This window comes from Pan paniscus, chromosome 2, assembly GCF_029289425.2.
Source record: "Pan paniscus chromosome 2, NHGRI_mPanPan1-v2.0_pri, whole genome shotgun sequence".
Classification (NCBI taxonomy): Eukaryota; Metazoa; Chordata; class Mammalia; order Primates; family Hominidae; genus Pan; species Pan paniscus.
In genome coordinates this window covers 64,153,377-64,181,236 of record NC_085926.1, presented here as the reverse complement: position 1 = coordinate 64,181,236, position 27,860 = coordinate 64,153,377, and the positions used below count along the sequence as shown (strand labels likewise).

At 42.2% G+C, this 27,860-nt stretch overlaps 1 protein-coding gene and 1 long non-coding RNA gene across 2 annotated transcripts in view; one reads left to right on the top strand and one right to left on the bottom strand.

Moving 5' to 3' along the window:
* The window catches only part of PRICKLE2 (prickle planar cell polarity protein 2), a 355,242-nt gene that overhangs the window by 187,394 nt on the left and 139,988 nt on the right, over nt 1-27,860 (top strand). The window lies entirely within an intron of this gene.
* LOC134729976 (uncharacterized) lies at nt 16,076-26,974 on the bottom strand. Its single transcript, XR_010111560.1, has 3 exons — nt 26,881-26,974; nt 22,097-26,810; nt 16,076-16,208 (listed from the first exon to the last, which is right to left on the bottom strand). It is a non-coding gene; the product is annotated as an uncharacterized LOC134729976 (long non-coding RNA).

Sequence of the window (27,860 nt, the reverse complement as noted above, 5' to 3'; positions counted from 1 at the left end):
CTTCCCGTAGATCTTTGCCTGGCTAGCAGCTTCTCATCGTTGAGATCTTAGCTTAAATGTCCTTCTGTCAAGAGAACTTCCTGCCTAGCCTTGCTCCATGACTACACTCCACAGCCCACACTTTTCTTGGCCACATTATCTTACCAACTTTTCTCCAAAGCACTTTCCAAGATCCAAAATATTTTATTTTCAATATGACAAGCCTGTCCCTGTCCCTTCTTGTCCCTTAAAGGCAAGGATTGCGTCATTTAAATCCCATCTTCAGTGACAGTACCTTCCTTCTAGGAGGGCTCCCTAAACAAATTTTGACTGACTGATTAACTGATACCTGGGCCAGTGTCTAACACTGCAAGAAAATTATTAGGAAATTAAAAATTTTTAAGTTATTTTTATTACTCTCCTCCTTTCCTCATCTCCCTCTTACTTCCTGGGGATTGTAGAGATTAATGTGCTTCCCAATGCTGCTAAGTCCATACACTTCACATTTCTGTGCCTTCTTTTTCTTTATTAATTGTAAACCAGATCAATTATAGTTGCCCCTTGTGGAGGTCTGTAAACCCCTTGGAGTGAGACATTATTTCAGCACTCTGTACAAGTGAGGCATGAGTGTCTCATCACCTTTTAAAAATTGCAACCCTAGCTAATGGTTTTCTCTGAAGACCCCAAGCTTCTGAACTCTCCTGCCTAGGAAGTCTGATCAGATGCAGCTGTCCTGGGAATTGATTTGGGATCTAAAAGTTTTTAAGATCTACTACAACTCCCACAAATGGCTTTGGAACTCAGAAAGCAGTAAACATATGTATTTTTTAATCTGTCAGAGCTGATCTTTCCCAGGGAACAAAGGTTGAACTGTATGTTTAGTGCCCCAAACTTGCTCTTCTCTCTGGCCCCAAAAGCCACAACCTCTCACTGAGTGTTATTGGTGGAGTACTAATTTAAAAATCAGAGCAAAGGATTGCATATTCTAAAAGTGGAAAAAAACATCAACAGATATTGGCAGGGAAGAGGATGTCCTTCCCCGGACGAGAAGAGAGTAACGCAGGCATTTCTGAAAACCCGTAAGCCATGGTTTATTTATCTGGACTGTTCATTGAGTTACTAAGACAGGAATAGCACAGAGGTTTTATTTGCCTGCAGCTCTGGTTAAAAAGAATTAAAGGGGCCCCTTCAGGGCTTAGGGAAATAGTGCTGCGATTGATTAGCAGTGTCTGCCATGGGCAAGAACTGTTGTTGTACATAAAGAATTAGAGAATGTTAGATTTGGAATGAACCATGGAGATTATCTAGTGCAACTCTTGCCCTCGTAGCTGCTGCACTGTGTTAGGGGGCTTTAGAAGAATAATCATGAGCTTGGCAAAGTGATAACTCTTAGCTTTTCAGGCCTTTGTTCCCTCTTGGGTCCCGTCAGAGCGTTCAGTGTGGTGTACTGCAGCACTTCCTGAGAATGTGCCAGGGGAGCCTCACAAGAGAGTTCTGAGGCCGGTCAAGTTTGGGAAAGTCTATGGTACCATATCTCCTTCTCAAAGATTCATAAGGGACAATAAGCATGACATAGGGCCTGAGAAGTCCAATCATAAAGAAACCCACTTAACATTGTTTTCCAAACCTGGTGATTCTGGCATGTTTTTCAAGGACACCTGTTGCCATTTTGTAGAACACTCTTTTTAGATGCTGCTGTGTTATGTTTAGGGAGAGTGTTCATTTCCTAGGGCTGCTGTACCAAATTACCACAATCTTGGTGGCTTAAAACCACAGAAATTTATTCTCTTACTGTTCTGGAAGCCAGAAGTTTGAAAGTCAGGGTGTTGGCTGTCTCTGGGAGAGAGTCTGTCCCGGCTTCTTGTGGCTGCCAACAATCCATCCTTGGCATTCCATGGTTACAGCCGCATCACTCCAGTAGCTGCCTCCATCTTCACATTGCTTTCTCCTCTGTGCCTGTGTCAGATTTCCCTCTGCCTCTCTAAGGATACTTGAGGTGACATCTAGAGCCCACTTGTATAATCTACATAATCTCTTCATTTCAAAACCTTCAATTTAATTATATCTGCAAGGGCTTCTTCCTCAAATATGTTACGATTTTCAGGTTCTGGGGATCAGGACATGGACATATATTTGGGAGGCCATTTTGCAACCTACCATGGAGGCACATTGACTCAAGCATTAGGAGACTTGGATCAAGTTCTCACTTAGCTACGAGCTCCTCGGTCCCAGGAAGAGGCAGCAAGGGTGTTTAAACCAGGAGTCAGGCCTATTTCCTCACCCCTCAGAACTTCAGTGTCCTCAGCTATTAGTGGGATATACCTGTATACTTCCTAGGCGTATTATAAAATTAAATGAGATAAAACTTGTGGTGCACTTAGCACAAGTGAATATCAAGTAAATATTGGCTTACTGTTATATGTTTTTACTACTGCTGTGTTGCTGCCACTGTTATCATGTTCCTTCTCTTTGAGTCTTATTGTCAAATGAAGTGATTAAGGCTAACTCTGCCCCAAGAATTGTCAGAGATCCTTTCAAAATTAGCATACTGTGGGTTCCAGATCTCTCAAAGGCCACATTACATCTTCTAGATCTTTTCACTGAAGTGTAATATATCCATATAGGAGAGTGAACATATCATAGGTGTTCAGCTGAATGAAATTTCATAAGCTAAATATACCAGTGTTACCAGCACACAGAATCAAGAAATAAAATATTACCAGTGCCCCACAAGCCCTTTTTGCACCCCTACTTAATTCTAACCACTCTCCTGATTTCTTTCTTTCTTTCTTTCTTTCTTTCTTTCTTTCTTTCTCTCTCTCTCTCTCTTTCTTTCTTTCTTTTTTTTTTTTTTTTGAGACAGAGTCTTGCTCTGTCGCCCAGGCTAGAGTGCAGTGGCATGATCTCGGCTCACTGCAAGCTCTGCCTCCCGGGTTCGTGCCATTCTCCTGCCTCAGCCTCCCCAGTGGCTGGGACTGCAGGCACCCACCACCACACCTGGCTATTTTTTTTTTTCTTTTTTTAAGTAGAGACAGGGTTTCACTGTGTTAGCCAGTATGGTCTCGATCTCCTGACCTCATGATCCACCTGCCTTGCCCTCCCAAAGTGCTGGGATTACAGGCGTGAGCCACCGTACCCGGCCTCCGATTTCTAACATCATAGATTTTATCAGTTTTTATACCTTACATAAAGGGAATTAGACAATATGTACTCTTGCATACCTGGCTGCCTTCACTCAACATTCTGTTTGTGAGATCCAATTGTTTTCTTGTGTATAGTTGTAGATCCTTCATTTCAGTTGTTGTATAGGGTTCCATTGTTAAATAGATCAAAATATAATCATTCAATTGTTGCTGGGAGTTTCCTTAGTTTCTGGTTAGAGACTTACAAAAACTGCTGTTACAGACATTCTAGTACATATCCTTTGGGAGTGCATGCATTGCTGGGACAAAATCCACAGTGCTTTCATCCAAGATGTCTTCCCACCCCCACCCGCTAATTGCTTGCTTCAGATGCTTTGCAACATGACAGCTTCTTATAACCAAGGGTATCTTAGTCTGTTTGGGCTGCTGTGACAAAATACCATAAACTAGGTAGCTTATAAACAACAGATTTTCTTTTACGTTCTGGTGCTTGGAGGTTCAAGATCAAGGTGCCTGCAGGTTCGGTGTTTGATGAGAGTTTGCTTTCTGGTTCATAGATGGTGCCTTCTTGCTGTGTCTTCACACAGTGGAAGGGAAGAGCTAGCACTTTGGGGTCCTATTCATTAGGGTTCTATCCTCATGACCTAATCACCTCCCAAAAGCCCCATCTTCTAATACTATCACTTTAGGGGTTAGGATTTAAACCTATGAATTTGAGGGAGAAGGACACAAACACTCAAACCATGGCAAAGGATAATAGCTGATTAGTAGGGATGATTCTCATCCTCTGGCCCACCCACTGCCCTCCCAAGCCATTGGCCATGCCTACATTCTCTTGATGTGTTGAAATCTTTTGAGCCACCACTCTTTCCATAAGACTTTCCCCTTGGCTTGCCTTCCAGTGGGCTGGGACTGGATGTGGTAATTTTGAAGGAGTAAACACCCAGCTAAAGACACAACTCCACCTTTCTGCATCCCACTCAGGGCCACCTCATTCATTTGCTTACACCCCCACTGCCATTGCCAAGTCAGCCTTTTCTTCCCTGACTGCCTTAAGGAGAGACATGATGCGCTGCACATACGCCTTTTCTTCTCCATCAGGCCTCCACTGAACTGGTCCTACACTCCCCTTTCATACTCCCAACCCCAGTGTTTCAAACAGCCCAGACTGTCTTACAGATTAGAGCATGTCCAACTGAGGGTTGGGAACAGAAGGGTGGAGGGAGGAGTTGGCACAAACTGGTAGAGTGATGTGAACATGAGCCAGAAGCTTGGCATCATTGCCCAAAAAGGTTGGGAACCACTGGTTTAACTCAGCCAAATAATTTTTCTTATATAGGGGAAGGCTGAAACTCATGCTTCAACTGCTCCTGGTGATACATGTATGAGAGACTTTTCCTGGATCCCAAATGAATGAGTGAAGCATTACTATGATGTGTTGAATATCATGTATGTGACTTTGCCCAGGGTTCCATTAATTGGCACCAGGTTGGCAACTTATACATGTCAATTCTGGTATTATTGGGGAAATATCTGATGGATATTAGGCTCAGTTACCAAACCATTCCAGAAAAATTTCAATGAAATTAGAGTCAGTGCCAAAAAAGACTCATATCCATTTTGTCCCTTTGTGTTAGGTGGCCTTAAAAATGCATATGTGACTGATGGGGTAGGGAGGGAGACAGGGGAGACAGTGCATTCTAAGTGTCTTTGTTATGCTGTCATGTTTATTTTTTCTTGCCTGATGACCAAGAAGTAGGAAAGAAGGTGGGGATGCTTGGAAGGGGTGAGGTTGACTCTGGAAATTTTTTATCTCTTTAAGTCAACAAAGAGTTAAGCCATACTTTTCTATAGGATTATAATATCTCACAAAAATGAATAAATAGTTGAGTAACTTTGTGCCAGGCTTTTTTGGAGATTTAATTATAGTAGCAGGTATCATTTATTGAGTTATTTTCTTTATGATCAGCAGCATGTTGGAGACTTTTCTACATCATGGGTCAACAAACTTTTTCTGTGTGGAGCCAAATAGTAAATGTTTTAGGTTATGCAAGTCAAGAGGCAAAATCAAGACTAGTATGTAGGTACTTGTGTAATGAGAAAACAAATTTCCACAGATTTTTTTTTGACAAAATTCAAAATACAATGATAATAATTGAGTATAACCTTTCCGAAATACAGGTCTCCTAATGAGAAGAATGGAATTCATTTTTGAGGAAGTGAGGTTTAGAGTTACTGTCTCCTATTACCAAATTGATTGCAAATATTTATCTATAAAAATCACTCTTAGCTCATGGGCCATATAGAAACGGGCTGTGGGGCTGGACTTGGCTTGCAGGTCATAGTTTTATTTACATTCTGGCTGAGCCTTATATGTAAGTAATGATCAAGTTGGACTGCACAGAACAGTGAAAACCTCCAAAGTGGCATAAATGAGTCAAGCCTTTATTTGTCTCTCCTCAAAGAAGTTTAAAGGTGTCTGCCTAGGGCTAGTCTAGCAGCTTCACTATGTCACAGAGACCCAGCTTGCTTTTTTCCTGCCCTGCCAACCTCGGCATATGGCTCCCTTCCTCAGAGTCGCTCCATAGTTCAGCTGCTGCCACCATGTCTGCATTCCAGGCAACAAGAAGAAAAAAGGCAGGGAAGCAGTATACAGATACTTTCTTTTAAGGAGACTTCCCCTTGTCTCACCCAATGCTACTACCATCTCCTTGGCCAGAACTTTGACATATGACCACACGTCTTTGCAAAAGAGGCTGAGAAATGTGGTTGTTTACTCAAGTTGTGAGTGTGCTTAGATGAAAACTGGAATCCTGCTACTGAGGAGGAAGAGGAGATGCTGAGGTAAGTAACTAGAGTTCTCTGCTATATTCAACAAGGTAGAAAATGAGCGCTAGAGAGATTTCCATCTGCCCTGAAGCCTTATGGCAGCAGACTGGGATTTGAACTGAGGCCTGCTTAACTCCAGGCTCTCCTCTCCCTCTCCCTGCATCTGCTGTCAAGCACTGTGAGGAGGTCCATATGCATCCTGCTAGGAATGAGGTGTGGTCTTGATTTGTATAAACCCTTGCTCCCTCCAAAGATGCTCCCAAGGAACTTATAAGGAAGGATGGCAACATTCCCCTTTAGTGGAGGGCCCTGTAAAAACTGAATCAGGGCACATGGCTGAGGTTGAAGCCTACACAGGGCCTCCTGATCACTCCTAAACATAAATGCAAATCTTGAGATTCTACCAAACTTTTTCTCTAGTCACATGGAACAAGAAGTAAGTTCAGTGACCAGCAAGCTCAGGCATGCACACAGAGAGTAAACTTGTGCATGGAGGGAAGACATGGGACATGGAATGAAAGCAGTAACGGGGTATGTGATCTTTTAAAGTGACCCTACTCACTACTATGGCTTGGAATTTGGCCAACATGGCTCACAGTTTTTTAATCCTAAATGGGAAAATGTGGGAGGTAGATAGGCACTTTCAGGTTCCTTCTACATACATATGGGCATGTATATATCTAGCTGTTAAGGAGAATATCTAAATGCTTGCTAGGTACTGAAATATTTATCTCAGGTGATCTCACAACAGTCCTGTAGGGGCATCATCTTTCCATTTTTAAAGATAAGTAAATATGGTGTTGAGAGGTTAACATGCCTAAGACCATACAACTGGTAAGTGGTAAACCCAGGTAGTTGGACTCAAATCTTCGTTTTCAACTGTACTATTTCTGACTGTAATACTAAAGGCAGTCCGTGAGATAAAAGCTATGATAACCTTATCAACAAAACATGTGGGTTTACAACAGAAGGAATGATTAATTTTGACTTGAGAGGAGGGATCAAGAAAGCTTCCGAGAGGTGATGACATTTGATCTGGGCTCAAAGAATGACTAGGACTGCGTGGGTGGAAGAACAAAAATCCATGAAGAGAAATTATTGTTGGTCAAATGTATAATGTACTCTAATAATAAATAGTCCTGGCCAGTTAGGAAGTGAGAAATAGATGGAGGGTCCCTGTCTTTTTGCTCACCTTCCAAATATCACCATCACCATGAAAACAGCTGATCCGTACTGCTGGGGCTGTTTCTCATCTAGGTGGTTTCTTGTCTAGCTCTGTTTCAGTCTTGTCTGTCGCCTTGGGAGACAGGAGCAATACCTCTTGCCAGAAGCTGAGTTGCACTGAGTTTTGATGCTCTGGTATTGAGTTGTTGGTTCCTCTTTCCACTGTATTCCTGACTTCAATTTGTCTAAACCTGGCTGTGTGTTAGTGTAAAGGAATCAAGCTCATAAATAAAATAGGAGGTGAAAGTAGGTTTTAGTAATGAGGCTCTGGCTTAATCGCATCAGCAAGCTAAGGAAGGAGCCATTAAATATTTATCAAATTGTTGCATTAACATTTTCACTGTGCTTGCTGTGGACATTAGAACACTCTGGAGAATGCAGCTGTCTACCACCAAGCAAGAGGAAGGGAGTTGTGGCTGCCCCGAAACATATACCTGTATTATTACAAACCTCCATCCGTCTGAAGGCCCCAAAGAGACTACATTAGTAATCACTCATCTCACGAGGAGACTTTGTTGGGGTTTCGGAGAGTGCGACAGTGCACAGGCGTTGATGGAGCTCCAGCAGGCCCCTCACCTTGAAACGCCTCTCATGACACTGGCCAGCGGATCTCATGCACATTCCATGCTACCCTTTGATTTTTTTCCAAGGTCACTGTTTCTTGAGAGCTTTGTTTATGATTAGTTTAACTGTGATAAACTGTGGTAAGAAGTAAGTCCTTGAATTTCTTCCCCCTTCTTCTTAGTTTAAGAATTCTTTAAATAAGGCTGTGTTTGCCTGGATGAGAGATTGCAGATTCCATCTGCAGATCCAGCACTTGTCTCATGGTTGCCTTCCAAATAAGGCATGTCGAAGGTATTCTACCAGCATAAGGTCTTGAGCCGGTCAAAGAACCAGTTATTATGCTTTAAAAAGCAATTCATCATCTAGAGTAGTGAACTTGGGTGTTATTTTTAGGCCAATCTTTTAATGTATGTGACATGCAAGAATAGGGTTTCTCATGTGAACTTCTTGAGGGTTCATGAGAGAGTAACTGGGGAAGTGGGTAGGGTGACCGGCAGACGTAGGTATCTGAACAGCTGTGTGATGGTCCCATAATTTAGTACTTTTGAACAAGAACTCAGGAGTCAAACATCAGTTCCAGTTTCAGCTCTGCCACTTACCAGTTATATGATGTAGAATGGATTACTTAGACTGCTGAAGTCTCAGCTTCTTTACTTATAAAATAGATTAAGTATGGTATCTACCTCAACAAATTGCCCTGAGAATGAAATGAGATAAAGCACATTAAAGTCATTAGCATAATAGTTGGTACACAGCAATCACTTAATAAATGATAGCTGTTATTATTTCCAGAGCTTTTATTTTTAACCTAGGGCTTCTAGTCTTTAAGATTTTCTGTAAGGTCAGGTGGGAGGTGAATCTTATACAATCAGGTTTTGGAAAATTGGAACTGGAAGGTACTCATAGATCGTCTAATCCAATGGTATGCAAATTATGACTCTCTGGCTGAATCCAGCCTGCATCCTGTTTTCGTAAAGTTTTATTGGAACATATCCATGCCCATTTACTTTTGTCTTGTCTTCACTTGTCGCACTACAAGGGCAGAGTTGAATAGTCATGACAGAGACTATATGGCCCACAAAGCCTAAAATATTGATCCTGACCCTTAATAGGAAAAAGTTTGTTGACCCCTAATCTAATCCAGTGAGGTTTTACCCCTGAGGAAATCAAGATCCAGAGAAAGGAAATGACTTGCCAAAATACATAACCAAGTCTTTCACAAAAGTTTCCTGACTCCCATGCCTCTTCCCACTGTCATGCGTCCTAGGTCCTGGTTTAGTAGGGAAGGGCTGGGGGAAAAGCTCATGCTGCTTGTGTGTTGAAAACTGTGGCAAAAATGCTATTGACCATAAATAACCAATTTTGCCATGGAGGAAACCACTTTTTAGAGGTAAAGAATCGATGTTGGGATGATGCTGGCTCATGCCCAGTACTCTGTTACTACATCGGCTGAGAGCTTCCAATTTTATGTTCAGTTTTCTCCAGCAGTTCACCCAAGGGATGTAGAGGGGTTGTGCTTCCAGCTGGCCCCCGTAGCATGTGGTTGACCTGAGTGGGCGTAGTCAGTGGTGACCAAGTTTGAACTTTCCTGGGAGAAAGGAGAGTTGGTATAGGAGCCCTTATGGGGGTGCAGGGTGATTTGAATAAGCTTTTTTACCTCAGAGTATCCAATCATGGTGATTGCCTCACATTTTTCATTTTTAGTTTCCTGTTTGAAGCACTTCATTTAATCTTCCCAACAACCTTATCAGGTAGGAAACTATGGGTGTAGATTATGCCTATTACTTACTTTTTTTAGACCATGTTGGGTTGATTGAAATGCATTCTTAATCACTTTGCCATGTCTCCAGTGTGTTCCATTAAAATGTGAATTCACCCATAGGAAGGTCTGACCAGACAGGTAGTAAATGATGTCTAGTGCAAATGGCAAGAAGCCCCCATCCTTAGGTGGTACATCAGGGCATTTATCTCCCATGTGCATTGATGTGTCCCCAAAGCCTGGAACAGAGCCTGGGATGTAGTAGGAGCTTAGTAAATATTTGTTGAGTATTTGATGAACCAGATTTCATGATGTGAAATGTTCTTAGCTTAAGTCACCAAATATAACTAGATTGCTCTGCAGCAAGGGAAAGCCCAGTCTGGATGAAGGGGCCCAGATGCAGATTCAGAAATGGAACACTTGAGACTTGCAAATCAAGATGAAAGGCACTGAATAAGAGACACCTAGGTGTGAGCTAGCCCCAAACTCTGATGTCTGTCCATGCTTCTCCCCTGCCCTGTAAACAAAATGAACTCTCTGCTTCTTGACCAATATGTGAAGGGGAATCTCATAGCTGGCTCTCTCCCACCACACTGAAATTTTCCCTTTTTTGTCAAAGTCGGCTGTATCAGGATTTGTCATGTTATGCATACTGATTAGGTGTAACATGATTGCTTGGTGGGAACTTGGATTTCTTGCTCCCCTGTCCCACTGACAAAGAACCAGTAAGGAGCCTACTGTGGTGGGGGAGTGGGAGGGGACATGCAGAAGTGGTGGCAGAGTGGGAACTGCCAGCTCCTGGTATTGTTTTTGACACTCAGATGCTCTCCTGATTGAAAGTGGACTGTGATCCTTTTGTGTTTGCCTGGAGCAGGGACTACCTGGAGCAGGGATGGTTTTGACTCATCTTTAAATGTTTCAAATTGCTAAGCCTTATATTGCTAAGCCTTATAGTCATGGAAGTGAAGATAACCAGCCTCCCTCAGACTGGGCACCACATCTTGGATTGATTGATTGATTCATTTAATCAAAATATCTTTATTGAGCACCTATTTGCATATCCAACCTGTGCACAATAGAGACAAAGTCCCTGCCCTCGTGATCTGATATGTCTAATGGGTGAAGATAGACAAAAAGGAAATATATAGCATGTCAGATGGTAACTACTACGTTGCTGGGGGGTGGGCTGAGGGTGCTCCTGCAAAGAAAATGTCAGGAAAGGCCACACTGAGTTTAGAACTGGAGGAAGTGAGGTGTGCTGGTATTGGGGGAGTATCTCTGGCAGAGGGACCAGCACCTATATTAGCACAATGCAGGAAATGCCAGTGTCTATAAGACCATGCCGATCTGGAAAAGGACTTGGGGTTTCACTCTGTGCTAAGAAGGGAAGCCCATGTCGGACTTCATGCACTACAGTGATACAGTGGATAGATTAATCAGGCCTTTCTGGGTTGCAAGGTTCAACATCTCAAGTCAAACCAGTATAAACCAAACTACAAAGTGTCATGATCTCATGAGTGAGGCCTTCTAACTCTTTTAATGTTCTTATCAATGCCCTCTCCACCAAAAACACCTACTGATTGGCCCTGCCTTGATAACATACACTCATGGACTAATCAGGGATGGGGGAAGAGTGTGGGATGCTCTGGTTGTCAATTTGGGTTGTATGCCCACCCCCATGCTAGGTAAACCTGGCCTCTGCAACAGCCCAGTAGTTCCTAGCTGCTTTGAACTCCCCACCTGGCCCACTCCCCTAGACATTTGGTAATGTCTGGAGACATCTTTTATTGTCACAATTTGGGAGATGAGGCCACTACTTGAATCTAATAGGTAGAAGTCAGAGATGCTGCTAAATATCCTACAGTACACAAGACAACCCCCTCCAACAAAGAATTATCCATGGAAAATGTCAGCAGTGTTGAGGTTGAGAAACCCAGATCTAACTCCATGAGGATATTGCTCCACAGGAGAGCATGTATTGCAGGCCTGATAAAAGGCTGACTCTCATAGCCTTCCATGAAGCTTGCTGATTGGTGATGCTGTGGTTGAGAGGTAAGACCAGTGCTTGCTTTGGTGGTAAAGGGAAGGGAAGTGAATGTGAATGTGGCATTTGAAGTCCTAGGTTCAGTTTTACCTCTGCTTCATAAGAATTTTCAGGCCTTGAGCAAGTCATTAAGCTTCTGTCAAACCATCTCACCAAGTCTCTGGGAGGGTTGAATTAGAAATGCCATGTGAAAGCAATATTGATATGCTGCACAATGCATGCTCTCTAGTAAAAAACATATTGTGTGCAGGGCGCTATACTAGGCGCTATTTATTTCACAAAAGAGAGTCTCCACCTTCACGGAGCATTTATTATAGTCTGGAAGATAGGAACATACTTGAACTACAAGACAGGAAGTAGAAAAGTAGCCCTTAAAAGGTGAGAGGGATTCAGACCTGGATGACATAACATTCTGGAAGTAGAATAGAACAGATGACCAGTAGGGTTCAAGGAAAAGAGGTATGGAGTCTTCACATCATTTATTTTGTAACTTTCTTCCCCTTGGGGTTGAGCAGTGTGGCAACAAGTGGTTGGCTGTGTGGTTCACCCATTGGTGCATATTAATCTTTTGTACTGAGCCTCCATTTGACAAGACAATGACAGTTAATATCTTGCAAGTCTACTACAGTTACTGTAGCAGCTATCACTCACCTTGGATTGTGATATGGTTTGGCTCTGTGTCCCCACCCAAATCTCATGTCGAATTGTAATCCCCCCATGTTGGGGGAAGGGCTTGGTGGGAGGTGATTGGATCATGGAGGCAGATTTCCCCCTTGCTGTTCTTGTGATAGTGAGTGAGTTCTCATGAGATATGATGGTTTAAAAGTGTGTGGCAGCTCCCCCTTCACTTTCTTTCTTTCCTCCTCTGCCATGGTAAGAGGTGCTTGGTTTTCCTTCATCTTCTGCCATGATTGTAAGTTTCCTGAGGTTTCCCAGTTGTGCTTCCTGTTAAGCCTGCAGAACCAAGAGCCAATTAAACCTCTTTTCTTCATAAATTAGCCAGTCTCAGGTAGTTCTTTATAGCAGTGTGAGAACGGACTAATACAGATTGTTAATGTATTTATTTTCCTTTATGTAATAGGAAAAGCTTGTCAGAGTTTTAAAAGTAGTAAATACTAGTGAAAATAACTTAATAAATCAAAGGTATTTAAATCACAGCCTTAAATTACAGCTTTGGGTAAGGAATTTAAAAAGAATTTCCCTTAAGAGTTAAATTCTCAACTCATTTTCAGCTTCATTTCAGGTCTGTTACTAGCACAGGTAGTATGTTATCATGGTCTGTTATTAGCGCAGGTAGTATGTTATCATAGTTTCTATAGAGTCTTCTATGATTTGATTTGGTTTCCAAAGAATGTTCATTAGGATCAAAGATTTGCCACATTTTGCAATATGGAATGGGATGGGGAGGGAAGTAATGTTTTTTTTTTTTTTTGGTTTTGGTTTTGTTTTGTTTAAATAGATGATATCAAATGAAAGGACAAGGTTTTTCCAGCTGGGTTTGTCTTAATGGCTTCACCTCTTACTCCTTTGATGTGAATGGTGATTGATCTGTGGTTCAAGTCACCACCTTCTTGACAGCTAGAAAGGCTGACCTTTTTTGGTTTAAGAGGTGGACTTTAATCATTAGCCTGCAACTTACTGCATATGTGGGTGTCCCGGCATCCACAGGTTGGTTACACATTAATTACCTCTCTGATCTTTTCTCATTGGAAACTTATTGGGGAAAGGAGTCAATTTCCCTTTGAGTTGACTGGCAAGTTTTTGTTTTTTTGCCTAATTATTTGCCATTTGCCCCTTATTAAATGCTTTCCTTGAAATGAATAAGGAGCATTGAAGAGGAGTCTAGATGAAACCATTTGCTGCCAAGACAGATCATTAGCAAGAAGTTAGTGAGAATGACTCACAAAAATTAACTAACGTTGAGTGAATTATTTCTAATATGCATTTACATTTTCATCTGGTGAGATAGTGGGCTGCCTTTTTAAAACTGAAATGTGTTCAACTTACTCCTGCAAAAATTTTCAGTGAGTGAAGTTTCAGTTACATAAGTTTTATAGCGGATGGTTGGGTTTTAACGTTTTGTGGATTGAGGTGCCCACCATGGGGAAGATGTTAGTTTTTCTGACCCTTCTAAAGAATAAATGGCTGATTTCTTAGTTGGTAACAAGCTGGCAAAAACCAGCCCAGACCCAAGGTCACTTTGATCTCAAAATGACTTTTTACAACCACTTGTGTTTGAGGCCCATTAGAAAATGAAATTCCGTGCTATAACTCCTAATTAAATTAATTTCTTTATTAAGAAGCAATTTAAGTTGTCATGAAGTCTTTGAATCTCAGTGCATTGCTAAAGAAATTTTGGCAGGGGATAGGGGGAGTTAACTTTCTCATATGTCATAGTCATAGCCCAGGTTGTTTAAGTTATGATCTACAGTACTTCAATCTTTGCACTCCTTCTTTTGAAATAATGTCTTATTAAGTAAAAGGAAGGAACTTTTTGCCTTGCTCCTAATTGCTGAAAAATTTTGCATAGCTAAACAATGGATTCAAAAGAATCCGCCTACAATTAAAGCCTGATTCAGTAAGATACAGGAGATTATGTATGATGTAAGACAAAAAGATTACAAAATGAAATGTCTTTATCCCCTGAGAATAATAGTCATTCAGAGTGTTGGTTACTCTTTTAAGATCAGAATACTTAAGGGTAATCTGTAGCCTATAAATACATGGAAAGGTAGTATAAATAGGATGGTGATGCTTTAAAAAAAAACTCACTGATATCTTTTCTGCACATTAAAATGCATGCATAGTAATAGTTGCTATTATCAAAGTATATTTTAGGAGTCTTCTGTTCAAATGGGGAAAAAATATGATATATATAATTAAAATGTGCCGTCTAATCAGGGAGCCTGGCCTGCTAGAGGACGTTTTACTAGAAGGTGACCAGGCAAGAACCCTAGATTCTAGAGGCAGCTCGGCCAGTTGCTACCAGCACTGTGGCTTTGGACAAGTCACATGACCTGTTTTGGTTTCAGGATTTTCATCTACAAAATGAAATGCTTAAATATGTGATTTTTACACAATGGACTTCGATTGAACCATGGAGGCTGTATTTCGGAGCTTCCTGTGAATAAGTATTGCTGAGAATGAATGAATGTGGCTACATCGTGCCCCTCCTCTGGGATTCCTCAGTGTATTAGAAGGCAGGATAGTCCAGGGGAACCAGAGAACTTTATGAGGGTACTGTCTACCAATAATTTTTGAAATGAAGGCAGACATGTAGCATAGGAAAGTAAAACCTTTGGCTGTGAACTGGACCAAAGTCTTTAGACATGTCTTAGCCTTTCATGCTTAAGCATCTAATTTAGTGTTCCTCAAAGTGTGATCCACATATCAGCAACATCGGTTTTATACCAGCACCTGGAAAGCTGTTAGAAATGCAAAGTGTCAGCTCCACCCACCTCAGACTCGCTGAAAAACACATTGGGGTTTGGGCCAGGGGCCCAACAATCTGTATTTAACAAGCCTTCCAGATGATTCTGTTGCACATTAAAGTTTTAGAAACACTGATCTAACTGAACTCAGACCGCAGGCATTATCAAATAGAGAAATACGAAGATCAAAAAGAAAGAAAAGAGAATTTTATTCTTATGTTGGAAGGTAGGGGTGTGGGGGTGCTATAGGTTGGGTCACGGTTATCTGAGAAGATCACTAAAGTTTTTTCCAACTTCAGGGCTCTGTTTTTAATAGCATCATCAAGATCCCTTGGACAGCGTTTTTTAAAGATAATTATAGCAATGAGGTTTTCCAAGGAAGAGAGGTGTACAGTTTTTTTTGTTTGTTTTTTTTCTTTTTTGAGACGGAGTCTTGCTTTGTCGCCCAGGCTGGAGTGCAGTGGGATGATCTCAGCTCACTGCAACCTCTGCCTCCCAGGTTCAAGCAATTCTCTTGCCTCAGCCTCTTGAGTAGCTGGGACTACAGGCACGCACCACTACACCGGACTAATTTTTGTGTTTTTTGCAGAGGGGTTTTGCCATGTTGGCCAGGCTGGTCTCGAACTCCTGGCCTCAAGTGATCCACCTGCCTTGGCCTCCTGAAGTGCTGGGATTACAAGTGTGAGCCACCACACCCAGTGGTTTTTAAATGATATTCAGGAGAGCTCAAACCGATAGGAAAAGTCTCAGTGAATTATCATTTAATGAGAGAGAACCCCATCTTTGCAGAAATAACTAGGTTATTGGCAAATTGAGAGCACACATGGTTATTCAGACACCCGGTCCTTTCACTCCTGCCTTCTTTTAAACCTAAAAGCTCTGAGACTAAATGTAGATTTCAAACCCTGGATCTTCAGCTGAACAATGCTTAGCTGCCCATTCCGTTGGATTTAAAACTTTCTCAGGAATCATCCATTGGTACAAAAAGAGGAATCCTCCCCCATGCCTCTCTGGATTTGAATGGTTGGCCCAGACAGGAATACTTACATTGCCTGGTCAGAAGCCCCAGAACTGCTCAGTGCAACCTTCTAAAGTCTGTTGCAACACACGTCACCTCTTCAAGGTTATCATTTTCCTTTAAGATCTTCTATTGTTATGAGGGAGGACACTGATTCCAAACAGAAGCAGCAATCTACATGTAGAATATGTGTTTCAGAGTACTCTGAACGCTCTGTCTAAAAGTGGAAAGATGAGACTGAGAGGTGAGGGCCACTAGCATTGAGATAGCCGTGACTACAAAACAAGACTTCTAATCCAGTATTTCCCAGTTTTCCCAGCCTGAGAAACCCCATAATTCTTGCAGAGATAGCTTTCCCGTCCTTCCTTATCTGACCCATCTAAGCTTTTTTGTTGTAGAACACTTTCAAACACTAGAATTTTTGGCAGGACATTTTAAGGAGTTGGAGTTGAGCTTTATTTTTTCTTGTTAAATCAAGCTTTGGAAAAATCGGAAAAAAAAATTCTAGCATTATCCAGTGAACACACATTTTTTCTCTTAGAAAAATCGGCTTGAAATTTTCTGTGCTTCTTACCTCTTATTAGTAATAATTTACCCTATTGACAACAAGTGGCTAAATAACTTAATTCCACATTCTCTAGATTGGTAGCGATGTTATGGTAGGCATCTATGATTGAAAAAAATAATTTACACACATGGATCAAAACTTGGCAGCCTGGTTTTGAAAGATTCGGGGTGTATTCATGTGTGCTATGACATACTGGTTGAGAACCATTGGTCTACCCACAACCGCAGTAGAATCATACCTGTGTGTTACATATGTAATGATACTGTTCTTTTTTGAGCCATGAGCCACTTGACCCAATTACCGTGCTATATTTCTGCTATATGTTGGTGACCAGATGAAGCCTAGATCATGCTAAGTTGTGTTTTGTGGCATGTATGAATATATCCATTCCCATTTTTGCTCTTTCTGTCTCTCTCGCCCTGTCTCGTTCTCCCTCTGTATCAGACACACACACATACACACACACACACACACACACACACACACACACACACACACACACCAGTCATTCACTTTTTCTCCTCTAGGTTTATCATAGTTTCCCCTTTTATCATCATCACCTAGTGGCCAACATCAGAATGTCTAGCCTATGTTCACTAAATCCAGGGTAATTGAACATCAGCCCTGGCCAGGGAGAGCTCCTTCCTAAATAGGACTTGGTAATTATCCCCGACATTTTCAAGTGAGAGACTAATTATTGCATCAGTTACTACATAATTCCCTTTGCCAGTTAGCTCATCTTATATCCTCCCTGAAAATGACAAGACACAAATAAGTATACAAATTGGAGCATGTTAGGATGGTGTTTTTGCATTTGAACTGAGATTCCAGGGTATCCAGCCTTGGTTACCAGTGGCAGCACAAACATTTTCACTGAGTAAAATTAAACAGAAGGTGTTCCGGGACTGTGGTTGGTTGCGACAGAATATCAAGGCCAAAATACTGTAACTTCCCAAATGCTATAAGGGTTGCTCTGAGCCACTGCTTTGATTCCATGCAAGTTAACATTTCTATTCATCCTGTTAGTTTTTCTATTGTCTTTGATTCGTCATGGCATCAAACAGGTGATGGGTCTTCCCTGAAAGATGCAACTTTTCCTATTCCATAATTTGGCTGCCACAAATTGGAATACTAACAATTATGACATGAAAGAGCATGGGTAGTACAGAAATAACATACTAGGAGGCTCACAGATACCATTTTATTGGGGTAAAATGAGACAGGGCATTGAGAACCGTGATCAAATATGTATATTTCTTGGACAAGTAGACTGGGTCCTAACCAAAATTAGTCTTCTTGTTTCTGAGCCTCAGTTTACTCATCTCTGAGATGAAGTGATTAAATCTGACATCTTCTAACATCTGTTTTTCTTAATAATCATAACTGACATTATTATAGCACTATTACTATGTGTCAGGCACTCTGCTAAGGGCTTCATCTGCATAATCTCCTTTAATCCTCAGAATACTATTATCTGTCCCCGTTTTACACTGAAAGCCTCAAAGAGGTTGAATAATTCACACAGCTAGTAAGTGACAGAGCTGAGATTTCTACCCAGGTATGATTGATACCAGAATCTGTGTTCTCATCCCCTACCTTATATGAACCCCAAAGTAGCATGTGACAAGATAGGATTTCTAAAATGATTCTAGACCACTGGTTCCCAAGGGGGGCAATTTTGTCCATCAAGAATATTTGACAATTTCTGGAGATATATTTGGTTTTCACGACTGGGGAAAGGGTGACCAGTGGCATCTCATGGATATAGGTCATGGGTACTGCTGAACACCATGCAATACATGGCACAGCCTCCAACAACAAAGAAATTGGCATGAATTGTCTATAATGTCAAGGTTGAGAAATGCTGTTCTAGGCCCAATAAAGAAATGGGTACATCATTGAAACTTTCTCTTTTCTACTGTCCACAGACAATTTTTAAAAAAGCTGTCTTCAAGGGATGACATTCCTGTTTTTAGAGTTTTTGCACACATGCACATCATATTCCCACTCTCAGTACATGGTTGTATTTAAAAGCCACAGGTTTTGGTATAAGACAGACCTAAGTCCAAATCCCTGCTCTCTCACTTTCTGTTTTTCTTTGGGGCCATCACCTAAACTGTTAGGCCTCCTGTTTCTCATCTCTCAGATAGAAACAATTATTCTCTGTCTTGGGACGACTAGGATATAGTAAGTGCTCAATAAATAGTTATCTTCTTTCAGCAGTGCTTCTCTTTCCTTTTGTAAATATCTCAGTCAGACTGTGCTCCTCTTACAGATGACCAGGTATGCTCTTGGCCCCATCATTAATGCTGGCAGGGTGCACAGATTGCCATTCACAGACTGATGCTCACTGTCTTAGACACACAGGAACTGGAGTGGGTGAAGTGTACCCAAAGAGAAGCAGCTGTAAAGCAATGATGGCCCAATGTGAGTGTAGGGGGAGGATCGGTAGAAGCCAAAGAATCTGGGAATCTTGGCCCCTGGCCAAGTCGTCCACTGAAGTGGACTCTCAGGGTTGGCTAGTTTTATTGTAGAATACATTGTTGCTCTATACTGTAAATGGAAAATTAACTTGTGTAACCAATCAAACAATCTTTGTGATTCTTTGCGGAGCATACCACCCAGATAAGCTGAAGATTTATGTATTTTCTTTTAAAATACCTTTTCTAGGGTAGACAGGGTGGGAAAGAGGGTATAAGTTGAAGAAAGGGGGTTGGGAAGTGATTAGGTGGAGGAATTTCCTTCATGGAAACACTCCTAAGGAAAATGTGCAGTTGGATATGCTGCACTTAGTTCATGAAATGTAACTTAAAATGCGAGGTTCTAGCTAGACTGCCAAGAAGGTGACATTAAATATGCCATTTTCCTTCTTTGAGAAAAAGATCATTATTATTATGTGCACACTATTTATTTATTTGGGGTAGTGTGGGGACAGAAGAAGAGGAAAGAAAAATGGGATGAAGGTGGAAGGCTCCAAATAAGACCTCTGATCCCTTAAGCTGCTTGCAAAAAAGAGAAAAGATAATTAGAAGGCACACCTGGCATCCCAAGCTTCCCAAAGAACCCTTCAGCTAATCTGAGCAAAATAATATACATGGAGGGATTTCTCCTCCACGATCTCTCATTTGCAGGGTATGAGGTGGAGAATGAGAGGACTGATGTGGTAGACTATTATCCATTTTAATTTCAGGACATGTTTAGATACCTGGTGGGTTTTGTTTTGTAGGGAAACAAAACAAAACAAAACATTTTCCCTTGCTTTGGCCAATGCTGAAGGCATGATTGGGGCTGCCGAGAATCAGGCCCTTTTGTGTTGCCTTCCCAGACAGTACTGCTGATGTGCTCTCACAGCATTCCTGTGAAGGAAGCAGAAGAGGGATGATTTCTGCAGCAGGACACAGGAGGAAACAGCCTGTGAGATGGTCAAGGTCTTGCTCAAGTTGCAAAGTCAAGGGCAGATCAAGAGCTGTGGCCCTCATCCCTGAATTTTAAACCAGGCTTCATACCATGGTGGTATTGGAGCACTTTAGAGACAATTGAGATGAGGGGGTGGGGATTCATATAGTATAAAATACTGAAAAGCTGGTAGGTGTTAAAATATACATGCATGCACACATAAGCACATAACCATGTTACTTACATATATACATGTATGTGTATGCACAAATGCATTTATGTCAATATAAGTAGATGAATAAGAGAAACGAGCAGGATAATAAATGTAAGTTGACTCTCCGCCCTGGTGTTTCAGAGAGAAGAACTGGGGACTGTGGAAAAGTGTAGAATGTGTCCCCACTAAAAGAGGGCTGTATCAGTCAGCTCCAGCTGGTGGCTGCCTCCTAGGAGCTTGAGCTCAGCGTATCCAGATGTTGTTGTTAAGAGGAGCCATTGTATAGGTAGAGAGTTGGGCAACTACAACTTGTAGGTGCCTGTTTTGATAAAGTTTTATTGGAATATAGCAATGCCCATTTGTTTGTATACTGTCTGTGACAGCTTGCATTCTATGACAGCAGAGTTGAGTAGTTGTGACAGAGACTAAGTGGCCTTCAGAACCTAACATATATACCACTTGGTCCTTTACAAAGTTTCTTGACCTCTGGTGTAGACCCAATAGTATGCTTATGTGGGCCAAATTCCAGCTCCATGCCACCAACTGGCCATCCTGGACCCTCAGAGGCTCCTCTAGCCTCTGCCATTGCTCACCCCTTCCTCTTCTTGGCCATAAAAAGCAGTTGTTGGGGATTATTTAGAACATTGGTTCTCCAAATGAAACCTATGTGCCTAATCCCCTGGAGAGCTTGTGGAAACTCAAATGACCAGACTCCATGCTCAGAGTTACAGATTCTGTAGGTCTGGGTAGGGCCTGAGAATCCATACTTTAAACAAGTTCCCTGGTGATACTGAGGCTGCTGGTCCAGGATCATGTTGTGAGAACCGCTGGCTCAGACATTCCATGCTGTGGGGGAGATCTGAAAGCACCTGGCCTACCAAGCAAGTGACTAAGTTGTCCAGAGGAGAGGAATTAATTCTGTAGGCCCCATGGGACCGATTCACTGAGGCATTTCATAGCCCACACAGGGACTTTAAGCAAAGAATTCTGTGGATCCCTGGCGTCCTGCAGAGTTCCTATATTTCCTCAATTTGAAGAGTATCCCTTGGGCTCCATTCAGGCCCAACTCCATTTAGCCTGCAAAGAGGCATTAGCTGTATATAAAATATTCAGCATTTCCCATCATTGGTGGTGCTATGCGGAGGGGCTGTAGCTCGTTTAATCCTTCATTCACCGACAAGCACAAGAAACTTGATTAGACCTGGAGTACCTGTTCTTCCAACTGTTTTCCTTGGCCTGGTCAATCTCTTGGTGACCTCATGGCCTCCCCATGTAACTGGCCTAACCCAGGTGTCCCTTATATCACATTCGACTCAATCCTAGGATGGAATGGAAAGAACAGATTCAGCAGGCTAAATGAAAATTTTATTTATTTTTTGAGACAGGGTCTCTGTCGCACAGGCTGGAGTGCCGTGGTGTGAACACAGCTCCCTGCAGCCTCGACCTCCCAGCCTCAAGTGATCCTCCTGTCTCAGCCTCCCAAGTAGGTGAGACTATAGGCACATGCTGGGCTAATTTTTTTTTTTTTTTTTTTTTTTTTGGTAGCGATGGGGTTTTGTCATGTTGCCCAGGCTGGTCTCAAACTCCTGGGCTCAAGCAATCTACCTGCCTTGGCCTCCCAATGTACTGGGATTACAGGCATGAGCCACAGCACCAAGCCCTACATGGAGAATTTAAGAACAGTAATAAATAAAAGAAAAAGGAAATCGATTCAGAAATTAGATGGATGCTTACACTTAATAATTATTTTGATTTCTCTGAGCCTCAGTTTTCTTATCTGTGATAAGCAACTATAGGTATAACCTTGAAGGGTTGCTGTGAGGGTTGAATTAGATTTGTGTCTGCAGTAAATGTCACCTACAAATCTGGCTTATAAATCACCTCCCCTCCCCTGTCCCTGTGGCTGGGAGTGCCTGATAGCAATTACCTTAGAGAGTCCCAAAGGATTACAGGATTACAGGCCTTCGGAGTGTCTGTGGATAGCACCTGGTGGCTCAGATTTGGCTCTGCCAAAGGATCCTTCCAGGAAGCATCTCCGTGTTCCCTGGGCAGCTATCTCCGGCCACTGGCTGACTGTAACTTTCTTTCATTCCTGGTGTTTCTTATTGCAGAATATGTCTCCCCTCATCCCAGCGAGCTGAACCTCCTCTGTGTATCTCTGTTTTGGCCATGCTCCTAACAGCCCTTCCTTCCACAGCTGCCCCAGCTGTGATGAGTTGAGCAGAGAGGACGCTGCCAGCCCCCCGCCCCCCAGCAGGGCTCTGTGTGCTCCATTTAAGGGAAGAGGAATGTGGTGCCTGACGGATGAGTCAGAGGCTGCTACCTCGCCGTGTGGTGTGTGGAGCCGGCTGTGAGGTGCGTGCCTGGCCCCCTCAGAGGAGGGTGCTAAATAATTCGCCAAGGCAGTCTGCTCTGACATCCATCTGGGCCTGTCCCCTGGTGACCCTGAGGATGTACCAGCAGGGCTCCTGCTTGCTGTGGCATCTCAGGGAGCTAGAAGAATAAACAGGCAGCCTGAAAACTGCCCTGGCTGCCAGGGATTCCATGGGCTTGGGTTGGGTGGGCTGACTGGTGTCTGCTGATGGCCCCTCAAATCAGAGGGCTTCAGATGCCCTCGCTGTACAGAGCAAGATTGATAGTGTGTTTATACTCAGACTTGATAAACATTTAGTAAGCACCTGCTGTATGTTTGGCAATTTTACCTGCATTACCTCATATAATTCAGAAAACTCATGTGGCAGAGATTCTTAGATGAGACTCAAAGAAGGAAAGTGACTTGTCCCAATTCACACAGCTAATAAGAAGGGGTAGGGACAGAACTTGCCTTACCCCACCTCCTGCCTGACAGAGTGCCTGTTATCCAGAGGTCCTTGGCAGCAGGGGACCTTTTCTCCCTCTTACAGACACTGGCTGTCTTGGTGATTCAGACCCCTACATGTTAGCCCTAATTCTACCAAGTTTTCTTTTTTCTTTTCTTTCTTTCTTTTTTTTTTTTTTTTTGAGACGGAGTCTCGTTCTGTTGCCAGGCTGTAATGCAGTGGCGTGATCTCGGTTCACTGCAACCTCCACCTCCCGGATTCAAGTGATTCTCCTACTCAGCCTCCCGAGTAGCTGGGACTACAGGCAGGCACCATCATGCCCAGCTAATTTTTGTACTTTTAGCAGAGACGGGGTTTCACCATGTTGTCCAGGCTGGTCTCGATCTCTTGACCTCGTACCTGCCTGCCTTGGCCTCCCAAAGGGCTGGGATTACGGGTGTGAGCCACCCCACCCAGCCAATACTACCAAGTTTTCTAAAAGGAAGCACGTTGTGGTATATAACTAAACCTCTTCTGTTCATTTCAACTGTTTCAGGTTCTGATACCTGCTTCTTATAGTTTGGACCCTGCTTTGGTCTGGTCCTCCCCTGATCAAGATGGTGGCTGCGAGGCCATTTTCAAAATGATGGCCTTGTCCACTGAACTTCTTGCTCTCAGGGAAGGTTGGCAGTCTTCAGGCAGAATTCCCAGCAACCTCCTGCAGGGTTTGAGTTAGCCTAGGGGTGGAAGAGTGAAAGGCAGACTTGGAGAAGGAGAATGATGGACAAACAAACAAGAAAGGGGCTTTTTCTCATCCTGGCAAGCCAAGAGGAGTTAGTTCTGCAGTTCTAGGAAGGTAAATTTTGTACAATACATCACACAGAATTTACCTTCATGGCTACTGTCTCCTTATGATATGGACAGGAGGCAGGGAAATACTAGGCAGAAAAGGGTGGGGCCCCCTGGTGAAGCCCTACCCTCAAGCCTGGATGCGTGGCCCAAAGTGAGAACATGCATTCCTGTTTTCCTGCCCAAATTTTGCCTTTTCCAAAACTAACCTGGTCTGCCCCACCTCCCATCCTGTAGCCATAAAAACCCCAGGCTCCACTGGCAGAGGAGCAGGGCAGAGAGGTGGAGTGGCAGAGTGGCAGGAAAGGAGAGAAGAGAAGGAGCTGAATGTGCAAGAGAAGCAACTTGATTTCACAGGGATGGCTTGGCAGTGGGACCTCGGAGAAGAGTTCGGCCGGAGATGGCCGAACTCCAGGGGAAGACTACCTTCCCACTCAATCCCCTTTCCAGCTCCCCATCCCACTGAGAGCCACTTTAATTGGCAATAAAATCCTCCACATTTATTATCTTCAATTCATTTGTGCAACCTGATTCCTGCTGGATGCCAGGCAAGGACCAGGGTGCAGATGCAACAGGCTGCCACACTGACCCTCCACTGAGCTAACACTTAAGCCATCCACAGATGCCAAAACTAAAAGAGCACATTGTAACATACGCCCTCTGGAGCTCTGGGGCTCATAGACAATCCCTAGACACTGCTGCGGGCTTGCATGGAGTTCTCCTCCTGCCGATTGCCCATAAGTGCTCATCCTGGCCTCTGAACCCACTCACCTGCGTGCTCCCCATCCTGTGAGGGGTTGAGAGCTGTAGGCTGAATAAATGAGCCAACCCCTTCATGAGTCCCACAAAGGGGTTAAGGGAACTATCCCATTTCACTCAGATGCAGAGATCACCGCAGCATGATAAGTGGGAAGATCTATGATTACTGTTTGGCAGATAATAATAGTACCTTACACTTACTGAGCACTCCTGGTGTATTTGACACCATACAAAGTGCTTTGTGAAGATATTACAATTGTCACCGTCATTCACGTTTTTCAGAGGAGGCTTCTGAAGAGCAGAGAGGTTAAATAACTTGTCCAACATCACACAGACAGCAAGAGCCATAGCCCAAGGATCAAACACAGACTTCTTAATTCTAATACCAGGGTGAGTTCCATTATAGCAGGATTTTCTTTCAAACCAAGATAAATTAGATGTCCTTTATTTATTTATAGCAAGTTATTTATAGGTCTTATGGAATATTTAAGATTAGAAGGAACAGAGCTAGGATCCAGTTCAATGGTTTGAGGGATATGTAAGCTGTAGTTACATTCCTCATTCTCTTTTTTTTCATCAGTCACCTGGCTAATGAAATTCACAGATGTGACAGTGTCCCTATGCTGTGATTAGCTTGGGTTACTAATTGTCATAACCATGGATAAAGAACATCAGCTGTGGCAGTTTATGGTTGGCTATGGCATACATAGGATAGGCTGTGGGTCATGGGCATTTCTTCTTTCATTTCTTTATTCAACCCATATTTATTGAGGACCTACTATGTGCCAGGCATTTTTCTGGGCCCTGGGGATCGAGGGCTGAATAAAACTGACATAAAGCAGCATAAACAAGACAAACATATCATGATCTAAGTATGCTAAGTGTTGGGCATCAACTTCCAGTATGGCAGTGTGAGGAGCATGGTAGACTCTTTAATCAACAAAACAATCATTTGCCGAAAATTATTTTAAAATATAAGCAACCTTTTAAAGTTTCTGGAAATTGTCCCAAGGGTATACAACAAATGGGAAAACACAAGGAAATCTAAATCTTAGTAAGAAGAGTGAGAGTCTATGGCATTTTAACCATGATCCTCTCTTCTCCAGGTACCCCTGCCACGTACTGCCCCTCCCCCCACTACACACACACAACGCAGATCAGTGTGATGGAAACTCCACTCTGGGTGTGTTCAGTCAAGCAGATTGGGCTCTTTCTCCACCTAGCTTCTAGTCTAGGGCTATGCTTTCACACTGGGAGGGGCAGCCTGAAAGACTGGCAACACCCTACCCTTGCTAAGGAACCCAGCTTTCATCAGATCAGACTGTGGAACAATTTATGCCAAAAGGAATTGTCAAAACAATAGAACAATCAGCTAGTTATTAGTGGAGGTTAACTGTCGGGCGTGATATCAATAGGAAAACTGGTCTCAGGCCCTCCGGAGGGACATCAGAAGCTGCACACTGCCAGGGAAACAGACTTCGCTCAACTTGTCTGCCTAGCCACTAGACAAATAAGCAAACAACAACAGAAAGCTCCAGAAGGGGGGCAGGGTGGTGGTGCACAGTCAATATCCAGAATTGCTATAATATAGTATCTACAATGTCCATTTTTCAACAAAATATTTTGAGACATGCAAAGAAACAGAAAAGTGTGACCTATATACAGGAAGAAAACAAAAGTAACTGCCCGTGAGAGGGTCCAAATGTTGGAGCTAGCAGGCAAAGACTTCAAAGCAACAATTATAAATGTGTTCAAAGAACTACATGAAACTTTCTAAACAATTAAAGGAAGGCGTGATGACAGCATCTCATCAAGTAGAGAATATCAATGAAGAGAAATTGTTAGAAAAGAATTATAAAAATGAAAATTTTGAATTGAAAAGTATAATAACTGGAATGAAAAATTGACTAGAAGGGTTCAAGAGTAGATTTTAATCTGGTAGAAGAAAAATATTGGCAAATTTGAAGGTAGGTCAATAAAGATTGTGTACTCTGAAGAGCAGAGAAAAGAGAGTGAAAATAAATAAACAGAGCTCCTAAGAAATGTGAGATACCATCAAGCACACCTACATATGCTTACTGGGACAAGTAGAAGAGGAGAGAGAAAAAGCTGAAAAAATATTTGAAGAAATAATGGTAGAAGACTTCCGAAGTCTCATGAAAAGTATTAGTCTACACATCCAGGAAGCCAAAGTACTCCAAGTAGGTAAGCTCAAAGAGATTCACATTCAAACACCTCATAATCAAAATGTAGGAAGCCAAATTACTCCAAGTAGGTAAGCTCAAAGAGATTCACATTCAAACACCTCATAATCAAAATGTTGAAAGACAAAAAGAAAATCTTGAAAACCGCAAGAGAAAACAACTCATCACTTACAAGGGAACGACAGCTGACTTTGTAGTTCTGGCAGAGACCTAGAAGAATGCTCTTAAAAAGCAGAACTGAAGTACAAGGGAAAAAAGAAAAAATAGATGAATGAACTTTATCAAAATTAAAAATCTTTATGCTTCAAAGACACTATCAAGAAAAAGAATATACCCCACATGATGGGAGAAAACATTTATAAATCATATATCTAATAAGGGACATGTTCCCAGAATATACAAGGAACTTTTATAACTTACTAATTTTAACACATGTGTGCCCAATTTTAAAATGAGCAAAAAATTTGAATATACGTTTCTCCAAAGAAGGTATGCAAATAGCCAACACACATATGAAAAGATGTTTAACATTATTAGCCATTAAGCAAATGCAAATAAAAACCACTATGAGGTATTACTTCATACCCACTAGGATGACTGTAATAAAAAAGACAATAACAAGTTTTGGCAAAGATATGAAGAAATGGGAAGCTTCAGATATCACTTGTGAGAATGTGAAACTGGAGTAGCACTTTGAAAAACTGCTTGATGGTTCTATGAAATGTTAAACCTAGAGTTATATGACCCAGCAATCCCACTACTAGATATGTATCCAAGGAAAATAAAAAGCATGCATCCCCACAAAAACTTATACATGAATGTTCATAGTAGCATTATGTATAATCATAAAGACTGGAAACAACCCAAATATCCATCAATTGATGAATAGATGAATATGATGTATATTAGTACAATGGAATATTACTCTGTCATAAAAAGAATGAAATTCTGATATAAGCTACAGAATGAACCAAAAATACACTAGGTGAAGAGCCAGGCACAAAGGGCCACATATTATATGTTTCCACTAAGATAAAATGTCAAGAATAGGCAACTCTATAGAGACAGAAAGTAGATTAGT